The following is a 10,570-nucleotide window of genomic DNA, read 5'->3' on the forward strand; positions in this document are numbered from 1 at the left end:
CTTGATGAATGTGATGATCCGTGACACTCATCATCATTCTCACCTATGAACGTGTGCCTGACAACCACCTCCGTTCTACTTTAGATTGAGTGAATATCTCTTGGATTCCTTAATCAGAATCTTCGTTGTATAAGCTAGAATTGATGGCGGCACTCAAGAGAATCCGGAAGGTCTAAACCTTGTCTGTGGTATTCTGAGTAGGATTCAAGGATTGAATGACTGTGATGAGCTTCAAACTCTTGAGGGCTGGGCGTTAGTGACAGACGCAAAAGAATCACTGGATTCTATTCCAACCTGATTGAGAACCGACAGATGATTAGCCGTGCTGTAACAGAGCGCGTTGAACATTTTCACTGAGAGGATGGGAGGTAGCCATTAACAACGGTAAAACCCTACATACAGCTTGCCATGGAAGGAGCCTTGCATGCATGAAGAAGAAGACAGTAGGAAAGCAGAGATTCAGAAGATAGAGCATCTCTAAAACCTCAACCTGTTCTCCATTACTGCAAAACAAGTATTTATTTCATGTTCTTTTACTTTTCACAATTAAACCTGAGAATTATTGATATCCTGACTAAGAGTTACAAGATAACCATAGCTTGCCTCAAGCCAATAATCTCTGTGGGATCGACCCTTACTCACGTAAGGTATTACTTGGACGACCCAGTGCAATGGATGACCCAGTGCACTTGCTGGTTAGTTGTGCGGAATTGCAAAAGTGCGATTGCAATTTCGTGCACCAGTGTCCTTCTGACGTGCTTTTAAAATAGACCATCCTGGATATATTCTATGATGGTCTATTTGAATTATCTAAGATGTCATTGGACCATTCTGCAGGTGGATCTTTTCACCTGAAGAAAATGCCTGTAGAAGCTCAGGAACTCATTGAAATGGTTGCAAATAACCAGTTCATGTACACCTCTGAACGGAATCCTGTGAATAATGGGACACCTCAGAAGAAGGGAGTTCTTGAAATTGATGCTCTAAATGCCATATTGGCTCGGAACAAAATATTGACTCAGCTAGTCAATATGATTTCTCAAAGTCTGAATGGATTGCAAAATGCATCCAACAGTACTAAAGAAGCATCTTCTGAAGAAGAAGCTTACGATCCTGAGAACCTTGCAATGGCAGAGGTGAATTACATGGGTGAAGCCTATGGAAACACCTATAATCCATCATGGAGAAATTATCCAAATTTCTTATGGAAGGATCAACAAAAGCCTCAACAAGGCTTTAATAATAATAATAGTGGAAGAAACAGGTTTAGCAATGGCAAGCCTTTTCCGTCATCTTCTCAGCAACAGACAGAGAATTCTGAGCAGAACCCATCTAGCTGAGCAAATATAGTCTCTGATCTATCTAAGGCCACTCTTAGTTTCATGAATGAAATAAGGTCCTCCATCAGAAACTTCGAGGCACAAGTGGGTCAGCTGAGTAAAAGGGTTACTGAAACTCCTCCTAGCACTCTCCCAAGCAATACAGAAGAGAATCCCAAAAGAGAGTACAAGGCCATAACTGTGCCCAACATGGCCGAACCTGGAGAGAGTGAAAAGGCAGTGATTTTCACTGAGGAAGACCTCAGGGAACGTCTACTACCCATTAAGGAGTACCCCAATGAGGGATCAGAGGAATGTGAGGCTCATACAGAGACCATAGAGATTCCATTGAACTTTCTTTTACCCTTCATGAGCTCTGATGACAATTCATCTTCTGAAGAAGATGAAAACATTGCTGAAGGGGATGTTGCCAGTATTTAGGAGTAATCATTGATGCCAGGGCATTTAGGCCAGTTTCACTGACCTTTTCTTTACTGTTTTAAGGTAGTTTCATGCATTTTCTTAGTGAATAAGGCAAGTTTTGGATGAAAATACACTTACACCTTGATTCAAGCAACTAGTGTGAATTTCACATGATTTCATGAGGATTTTGCTAGAATTGAATGATAAATTGATGATGCATAATCTCATGACTTTGGCTAGAGCTTTGATGCACTTTATTTGCTTGATTTCAGGACAAAGGAAGCAAGGAAAAACCACGTTAGTACTCATGTTAATATAGTTAACGTGACCACTAAGGTGGAATGGTAAATAGCTTGCAACGTTAAGGAGAAAAGTGATCACCAATAACGACCGTGAAGCCATCAAAAGCCTATGTTAATTGCCTCGTTAACTAAGTTAACGTGGTAGTTAACGTGGAGACAAAAGAAACCTCCAACGTTAGTGGTAAACGTGAACACCACTAACGTTCCAAGAATTGGCAATGAGCCACGTTAAGAGTCACGTTAACTTAGTTAACGTGAACTCTAACATGGAAGAGAGGAACAATGCCAACGTTAGTGACACTCACCTTTGTCACTAACATTGGATCAACTAGCATTGCCCACGTTAGTGGTCACGTTAAGACCACTAACGTGAAAGTTAACGTAGAGCTGAGATTGATGAGCCAACGTTAGTGACACTCACCTTTGTCACTAACGTTGAAAGATGGCATTACTACCACGTTAACTTAGTTAACGTGAGCTCTAACATGGAGAGTAGGGGCACTTTGAGCATTAGTGACAAAGGTAAGTGTCACTAACGCTCTCGAAGGTGAGGCATAACCACGTTAAGAGCCACGTTAGTTACACTAACATAAACTCTAACGTAGGGACAAAGGGTTATAAGCCAACGTTATTGGGAAAGGTGAGTCCCAATAACGCTAGCGAAGATTTACAAGGTAATGTTAGTGGTCATGTTAGTGCCACTAACGTTGGAGTTAACGTAGGCTATATGGGGTTGGAACGTTAGTGAAAATTGTGATTGCCACTAACGTTCTCGAACCCACAATGTCACTTAACGTTAACTTCACTAACGCTCATGCCTAATTCATACTTCTCTGCAAGCTGGGCCCACTAAAGATTGGAACTGCTTCAACTCAAGATCCAAAGCCCACATCCAAGACTTGAAAAACTCACTAGAAGATCAAGAGGAGTAATATATATAGGAGTAGTTTTGAACTATAGAGAAGCTTGGCACTTTGGAGAACTACTCTCTGTATATTTACTTTTTTGCACTTTTAGCTGGGATGTATTATTTTCTGCCATTTTCCATTTCTAGAGCTATGAACAACTAAAACCCTTTCATTGGGTTAGGGAGCTCTGTTGTAATTTGATGGATCAATTATAGTTTTCATTCTCTTCTTCTTTCTTCTCTTTTGATTTACTAGAAAGATTTCGATCTTAATTCAATTGGTTAGTTGTCTTGGAAAAGAAACTCTCCATAATTGGATCTCCTCCGAGCCTTGGAAAAGGGATGAGGAGATCATGCTAGAAATGCTTTCTCATGTTGGACCAAATTGGGGTCTGGGCGGATATAGTGACATGTAATCCTCCCAACACTTTGATTTGGAAATACATGTGGTATAATCAGTGACCATACTTAATCTCTTCCCATGAGCAATTAAATCAAGGAATTGGGCAATTGTTCAAGCTTAGAGAGATTGGATTACCAAGGAATTGGAATCTAATCATCTAAGATTGCCAAGAAGATCAATAGATGCATTGATTGAGGAAGAGATGAAAATGAACTTGATCCGGAGAATACAACATCTCATGAGCCCAGAATTTCCCATTTCTGATCTTACCCATTCTCTTTATTTTCTTTCATTTATTTTCATGCTCATTACCCCAAATCCCCATTTAAGATTCTGCACTTTATTTTCTGCTATTTACTTTTCCGCCATTTAATTTTCTGGAATTCTCAAACTACACTCTCTTTAGCTCAACTAGCATACTCTTCCAACTAAAGTTGCTTGACCAATCAATCCCTGTGGGATTCGACCTCACTCTATTGTGAGTTTTTACTTGACGACAAATTCGGTATACTTGCCGAAGGGAAATTTGTTGAGAGACAAGTTTTCGTGCATCAATTTTTTGGCGCCGTTACCGGGGATTGATTTTGTATCAACAATGATTAAGTTGGAAGCTCACTAGATTGAGCATTTTTCCCTTATTTGTTTACTTTGTTTAGTCATTTATTTTCAATTTGTTTAACTTCTTCCTCACCCTCTATACCATCTCTATTTTTCTTTCTTTCCTTGTTATTATCTACAATTCTGCTCACTAACCCACTAACTGTTTGATAATTTGCATCACTCACACTAACAATCACTCTAACAAGAATAACCTTTTCATTTTTTCTCTTGCTGCGTGTTTTGCTAGTTGTATGACAGGGAGAAGAGAGGGAACCTCAACTTCTTTTGATTCAGAACCTAAGAGAACCCTCTGGAGATTAAGGAGGGAAGCAAGAGGGAAAGGAGTTGTTGGTGCTGAGGAAAAGGAAGAGTACTTTGAACCCAACATGGAAGAGAACTTGGAAAACAATCATGAAGAAGAAGCTCACAACCAGGCTAGAGAAGGCCCTGCAAATCATCCTGGGCAAGAAAGGAGAGTTCTAGGCTCCTACATCAATCCAAATCCAAAAAACTGTGGAAGTAGCATCCAGAAGCCCACCATACATGCCAACAACTTTGAACTAAAACCCCAGCTCATCACCCTTGTTCAGAACAACTGCTCATTTGGAGGAAGTTCTCAAGAAGACCCTAATCAACATCTAACCACCTTCCTGAGAATTCGTGACATTGTAAAGTCTAATAGAATCCACCCGGATGTCTATAGGCTGCTGTTGTTCCCTTTTTCACTCAGGGACAAGGCATCCAAGTGGCTCGAATCCTTTCTAAAGGAGAGTTTGACAAATTGGCAAGATGTGGTGAACAAATTTTTGGCAAGATTATACCTTCCTCAAAGAATTAACAGGCTGGGAGCTGAGGTGCAGACTTTCAGGCAACAAGATGGTGAGACTCTCTATGAGGCATGGGAGAGGTTCAAGGACTTAACAAGAAGATGCCCACCAGATATGTTCAATGAATGGGTGCAACTTCACATTTTCTATAAAGGTCTTTCCTATGAGTCAAAGAAGGCTGTAGATCATTCATCAGGGGGCTCTCTAAACAAGAAGAAAACCATTGAAGAAGCCATAGATGTCATTGAAACAGTAGCTGAGAATGACTACTTCTATGCCTCTGAAAGAAGTAACACTCGAGGAGTAATGGAGCTGAATCACATGGGTGCATTGCTAGCTCAAAATAAGATGATCACCAAGCAGCTAGCAGATCTCACCAAGAAGGTAGAGGAAAACCAAGTTGCAGCAGTCATCACTTCATCACCAACTCAAGAAGGAGTGAATATAGGAGAATAGGGTGACTGGGAACAAGCCAACTATGTTGGAAACTCACCTAGACAAATCCATGACCTATACTACAAAACCTACAACTCTGGATGGAGAAATCACCCCAACTTTGGTTGGGGAAATCAACAAGACCAAGGTCAAGACCAGAGACGCCATAAACTCAACTCCAACAACAATGCAACTCACCAACATACCTCACAGAGACCCTATCAACAACCACCTAACCACCCTTCTCAACCACCTAATCTCAACCCACCATCACTAACAGAGGATAGACATTCAAAGATTGAGACTCTACTTGAAAATTTATGTAGAGAAGTCCAAGACAACAAGGTATTTAAGGAAGAAGTGCGAGCCAATATCAAAAACCAAGGAGAAAACATCAAGAGACTGGAGTCCCAAATAGGGTACCTATCTCAACAAATTTCCAAACCAACTGATGGATTTCCCAGTGACACTAAGAAGAACCCAAGAGGAGAAACAAAGAAAGTAAGGTGGGAAGAATGTAAGATGATCACCACAAGTGATGAGAGGAATATGAAGGAAGTAGAACACCTTCAAGGCAGTCAAAAGGGAAACCAGGAAGGAAGAGACCATGTGCTCCAACTCACACTCAAGGAAGAGCTGAAGAAAAGGGAGATACTGAACCCATATGCACCCTTTCCCCAAAGGCTTAAAGGTGGTGTAGCAGGGAGAATGTATTCAAGGTTCCTAGACATGTTTTCATCTCTTGATGTAAATATGCCATTTATTAAAGCCCTCTAGCAAATGCCTTCCTACATAAAGTATATAAAGGAGCTATTAGCCAGAAAGAGTTCATTAAAGGGTAGATAAACAATAAAGATGAATAGGGATTGCAGTGCTCTCATTCAATTAGGGCCACCCACAAAGAAGAAGGATCCAGGGAGTTTCCATATTCCCTGTGCCATAGGAGAAACAATGATTGTTAAAGGACTCTGTGACCTGGGAGCGAGCATCAACTTAATGCCTCTATCCCTCATGAAAAAGCTTCAAATCATTGAGCTAACACCCACAGATGTAATCATTAAGTTGGCTGAGAAAACTCAAAAACAGGCAATAGGAGTGGTTGAGAATGTGCTAGTGAAGGTTAGGAACTACTTCCTCCCCACAGACTTTGTTGTCCTTAAAATGGAAGAGAACCCTATTTACCCCATCATTCTGGGAAGGCCATTCTTAGCCACAGCCAGAGCGCTCATAGATGTGGAACGAGGAGAGCTAGTGTTGAGAATACATGATGATCAGCTCACTTTCAATGTTTTCAACCTCTCACAAGAAGCAGATCATGATAACAAAGAGCTGATGGAGGAGCCAAACAAGGAAGCACAAGCACCACACATAAGGACTCCTATGGTTAACAACCAATGTGATCAGAAGGAGCAACAGCCAAGTGTAATCCAAAAGGAACCAGACCCACTAGAATCACATGAATTAGACAACAAAACCATTCTAAAAAAGGAAGCCACAAGTTGGCATCAATTGACACAAGAAAAAAGGTCCTAAGGGGATGGAAAAAGAAGAAAATCCCTACAGAAGATTTCTCGCCAGGAGATGAAGTGGTCTCTACATACTTCCCATCTATACTACCTCACCTCCCCACTATTCCATCCCAGCTGCCTCCAGTGTACACCATCAACAAAATCTTGTCCCTAGAGCATATAGAGCTTATCAACAAGGCCAATGGACATAGGTTCACTGTAAGGGGGGAAGATTTCAAGCACTATCAGCCACCTTGACAAGGACCAAACGTCAAGCTAATGACGCTAAAGAAGCGCTTCATGCGAGGCAGCCCATGTTCTATGCCCTCTTCCTTTAATTTCTAATAGTAGTAATAAGGCAAATTTCATGGATTTTTAAATCAATTTTGACGACCAATATAAGACCCCTTTACATGCAGCGTATAGTACATGATAAGTTTGGTGTTCAAGGCACACCAAGTGGGCTTGAACACACTTTATGAGGAAAAATTATTCCCCAAACTTGTTGCACCATATGATCACAAACAAGTTTGGTGTACCAATGTTGCATGCATGGGAAATTTAGTGGTTAATTGATTTACACTCATGGAAAGCATTTAGCCATTTAAAAACAAAAGAAAAAGATTTTTTTTAGCTAGCTCTTACCTTAAGTTTTCCCACCAAAAATTTTAATTAACCATTTTCATTCTTTTTTTTTTTGTGTATAGGGAATCAAAAGGGACATTGATGGTACTTGATAGGACAATTAAGGAAGGGAGATTCGGCCACTATACCAAGGAAATCTCACACTTGTCTTCAAGGGGAATATCTTTGGAAGTGTTGCCATGCAACATTGGGAGTTGGATAGCTTTGGAGACTGAACTAAGACCCTCATAAAAGAGGTGATCCTTGTGCTCATTCAATACCAAAACCCAACCGTTGATGCATGGAAACTTGTCTCTCAACAAATTTTCCTTCGGCAAGTATACCGAATTATCGTTAAGTAAAAACTCACTATAGAGTGAGGTCGAATCCCACAAGGATTGATTGGTCAAGCAACTTTAGTTAGAAGAATATGCTAGTTGAGCTAAACAGAATTTAGATTGAGATGCAGAAATTTAAATGACTAGAAAGTAAATAGCAGAAATTAAAGTGCAGAATCTTAAATGGGGAATTGGGTAGTGCTCATAAAAGTAAATGGCAGAATTTAAAGAGAATGGGTAAGATCAGAAATGGGGGAATCATTGGGTTTAGGAGATGTTGCGATTCTCCGGATCAAGTTCATTCTCATCCCTTCCTCAATCAATGCATTCATTGATCTCCTTGGCAATATTAAGTGATTGAATCCCAATTCCTTGGTAATTCAATCTCTCAAATCTTGATCAATAGCCAATTCCTTGGTCAATTGCTCATGAGCATGATCTCTTCATTCCTCTTCCAAGGTTCCGAAGAGATCCAATTAAAGAGAGTTTCTTTTCCAAGATAACTAACCAATTGAATTAAGATTGAAAGCTTTCTAGTAAAATCAAGAGAAAAGATAGAAGAAGAAGAATGAAAATAAATATTGATCCATCAAATTACAGCAGAGCTCCCTAACCCCATGAAAGGGGTTTAGTTGTTCATAGCTCTAGGAATCAAAAATGGCAGAAAAGAAGCATCCATGATAGAAGTACAGAAAAGTAAATATGTAGAGAGTAGTTCTCCCAAATGCCAAAAGTCCCTTGCTTGTTCCAAACTACTCCTATATATACTACTCTTCATGATCTTCTAGTGAGTTCTTCAAGTCTTGGATGTGGGCTTTGGACCTTGAGTTGAAGCAATTCTCATCTTTACTGGGCCCAGCTTGCAGAGAAATATGAATTAGGCTCAGGCACTTAGTGAGATTAATCGTGGAATACATTTCTGGGTGCGAGAACGTTAGTGGCATTCACCTTTTCCACTAACGTTCCACCCTTATATGCCCACGTTATTCTCTACGTTAGAAGTCTTAACGTGATTTCTAACGTTCCTTCTCAATTCTTGGCCAACGTTAATGGGACTCACTTTTTCCATTAAAGTTGGCTTGTGCCCCTTTTCGCAAACGTTAATGGGAATCACTTTTTCCATTAACGTTGCTTGCCCTTTGCCTCCCACGTTAGGTCTTACGTTAGCTTAGCTAACGTAGCTCTTAACGTGGGCACCTATCACCTTCGAGAGCGTTAGTGACACTCACTTTTGTCACTAATGCTCTATTTGCCTTAATCCCCTACGTTAGAATCCACGTTAACTAAGTTAACGTGGCTCTTAATGTAGTAATGAAGCCATCTTCCAACGTTAGTGACAAAAGTGAGTGTCACTAACGTTGGTTCCTTGAACCCCACTCCATGTTAACTTTCACGTTAACAATCTTAACGTGAGAGTTAACGTAGGCAATGAAAATGATTCAACGTTAGTGACAAAAGTGAGTGTCACTAACGTTGGCATTGTTGATCCTTGTCCACATTAGAGTTCACGTTAACTTAGTTAACGTGACTCTTAACGTGGGGCATTGCCTAGTTTCCCAACGTTAGTGATGTTCACTTTTACCATTAACGTTGAGGAGAAACGTTATTGGAGTTCACGTTTGTCATTAACATGGAGTCCTCCTTTCCTTCTACGTTAAGTACCACGTTAACTTAGTTAACGTGGCTCTTAACGTAGGCTATGAAATGACTTCGCAGGCGTTATTGGTGATCAATTTTCTCATTAGCGTTGAAAGTCAATTGCCATCCCACGTTAGTAGTCACGTTAACTAAGTTAACGTGAATGCTAACGTGATTCTTCCATGCTTCATTTGTCCTGAAATCAAGCAATTAAAGTGCATCAAAGCTCTAGCCAAAATCCTGAGATCATGCATCACTAAAATATCATGTAATTCTAGCAAAAATCTCATGAAATCATGTAAAATTCACAATAGTTGCTTGAATGAAGGTGTAAGTGTATTTTCACCCAAAACTTGCCTTGTTTATTAGGAAAAATGCATGAAACTACCCTAAAACATTAAAGAAAAGGTCAGTGAAACTGGCCTAGATGCCCTGGTATCACAACCCCAAACTTAAAGCTTGCTTGTCCCTAAGCAAGTATTGAAGCATAAGCAAAATGAAATAAAAGAACAAGAAGAAAAGATTTGAATAGCATTCATGGTTCATGGAGTTTCATGCATAGCAACTTCGTTCTTTCCTTTTAGGTTTCAAGCCTTTATCACATCCCTAGTCACTCTCTTGATTGTATCCCTTGAGGCTTCTTTCTTATTGATCCTTCTCTTTAAGCTTATTACATTTTTTTCTTTTGGCTAAGTGCTCTGTAAGAGGGCGACTTTTTATGATAAGCTTTCAGCCAACACTCCCAAACCAGTTGGTTTTAAGGTGCCAGGTGTTAAGACACCCCTAAAGACTTACTCCCTCAAGTCTCTTTCCCCATACATACACACCACAGGCACATGGTTTGTTATTCTTTCTTTCTTGAGACCTTGGTGTCCAACACCTCTTTGGGTTACTAAGTGCTCTGTAACAAGGGTTACTCTTGATAGTGGACTTTCAGCTGATAATCCCGGATTAGTTAATCCAAGTTACCAAGTGATAAGGCACCCCTAAGAGCTTATTCATCCAAGTAGATCCCTTGTACATAAACACCACAGACACGTGCCTCAGCTTCACAACCCTTGGTGCCTAGCATTGTTCCTTTTTGTATTCCCTTTCTTATTTCCACTTGTATTACTCTTTTTCTTTTCTTGTTGGGGTCTTATTATTTAGCTAGCCTCAAGGAATGTGTCTCAAATTTATGACTTAGGATGGATAGTTGCTTTCTTTCCTTTCTTGGTGAACCAACTTAGCTTACTAATCAACCTAC

The 10,570-nt window shown here is 40.1% G+C and overlaps 1 non-coding gene across 1 annotated transcript; it reads right to left on the reverse strand.

The window, feature by feature from the left end:
• Positions 1–4,793: 4,793 nt before the first annotated feature.
• On the reverse strand, positions 4,794–4,895 carry LOC127740371 (small nucleolar RNA R71). Its single transcript, XR_008001048.1, has one exon. It is a non-coding gene; the product is annotated as a small nucleolar RNA R71 (small nucleolar RNA).
• Positions 4,896–10,570: the final 5,675 nt, after the last annotated feature.

The sequence above is a fragment of the Arachis duranensis genome, chromosome 6 (genome assembly GCF_000817695.3).
Source record: "Arachis duranensis cultivar V14167 chromosome 6, aradu.V14167.gnm2.J7QH, whole genome shotgun sequence".
Lineage (NCBI taxonomy): Eukaryota > Viridiplantae > Streptophyta > Magnoliopsida > Fabales > Fabaceae > Arachis > Arachis duranensis.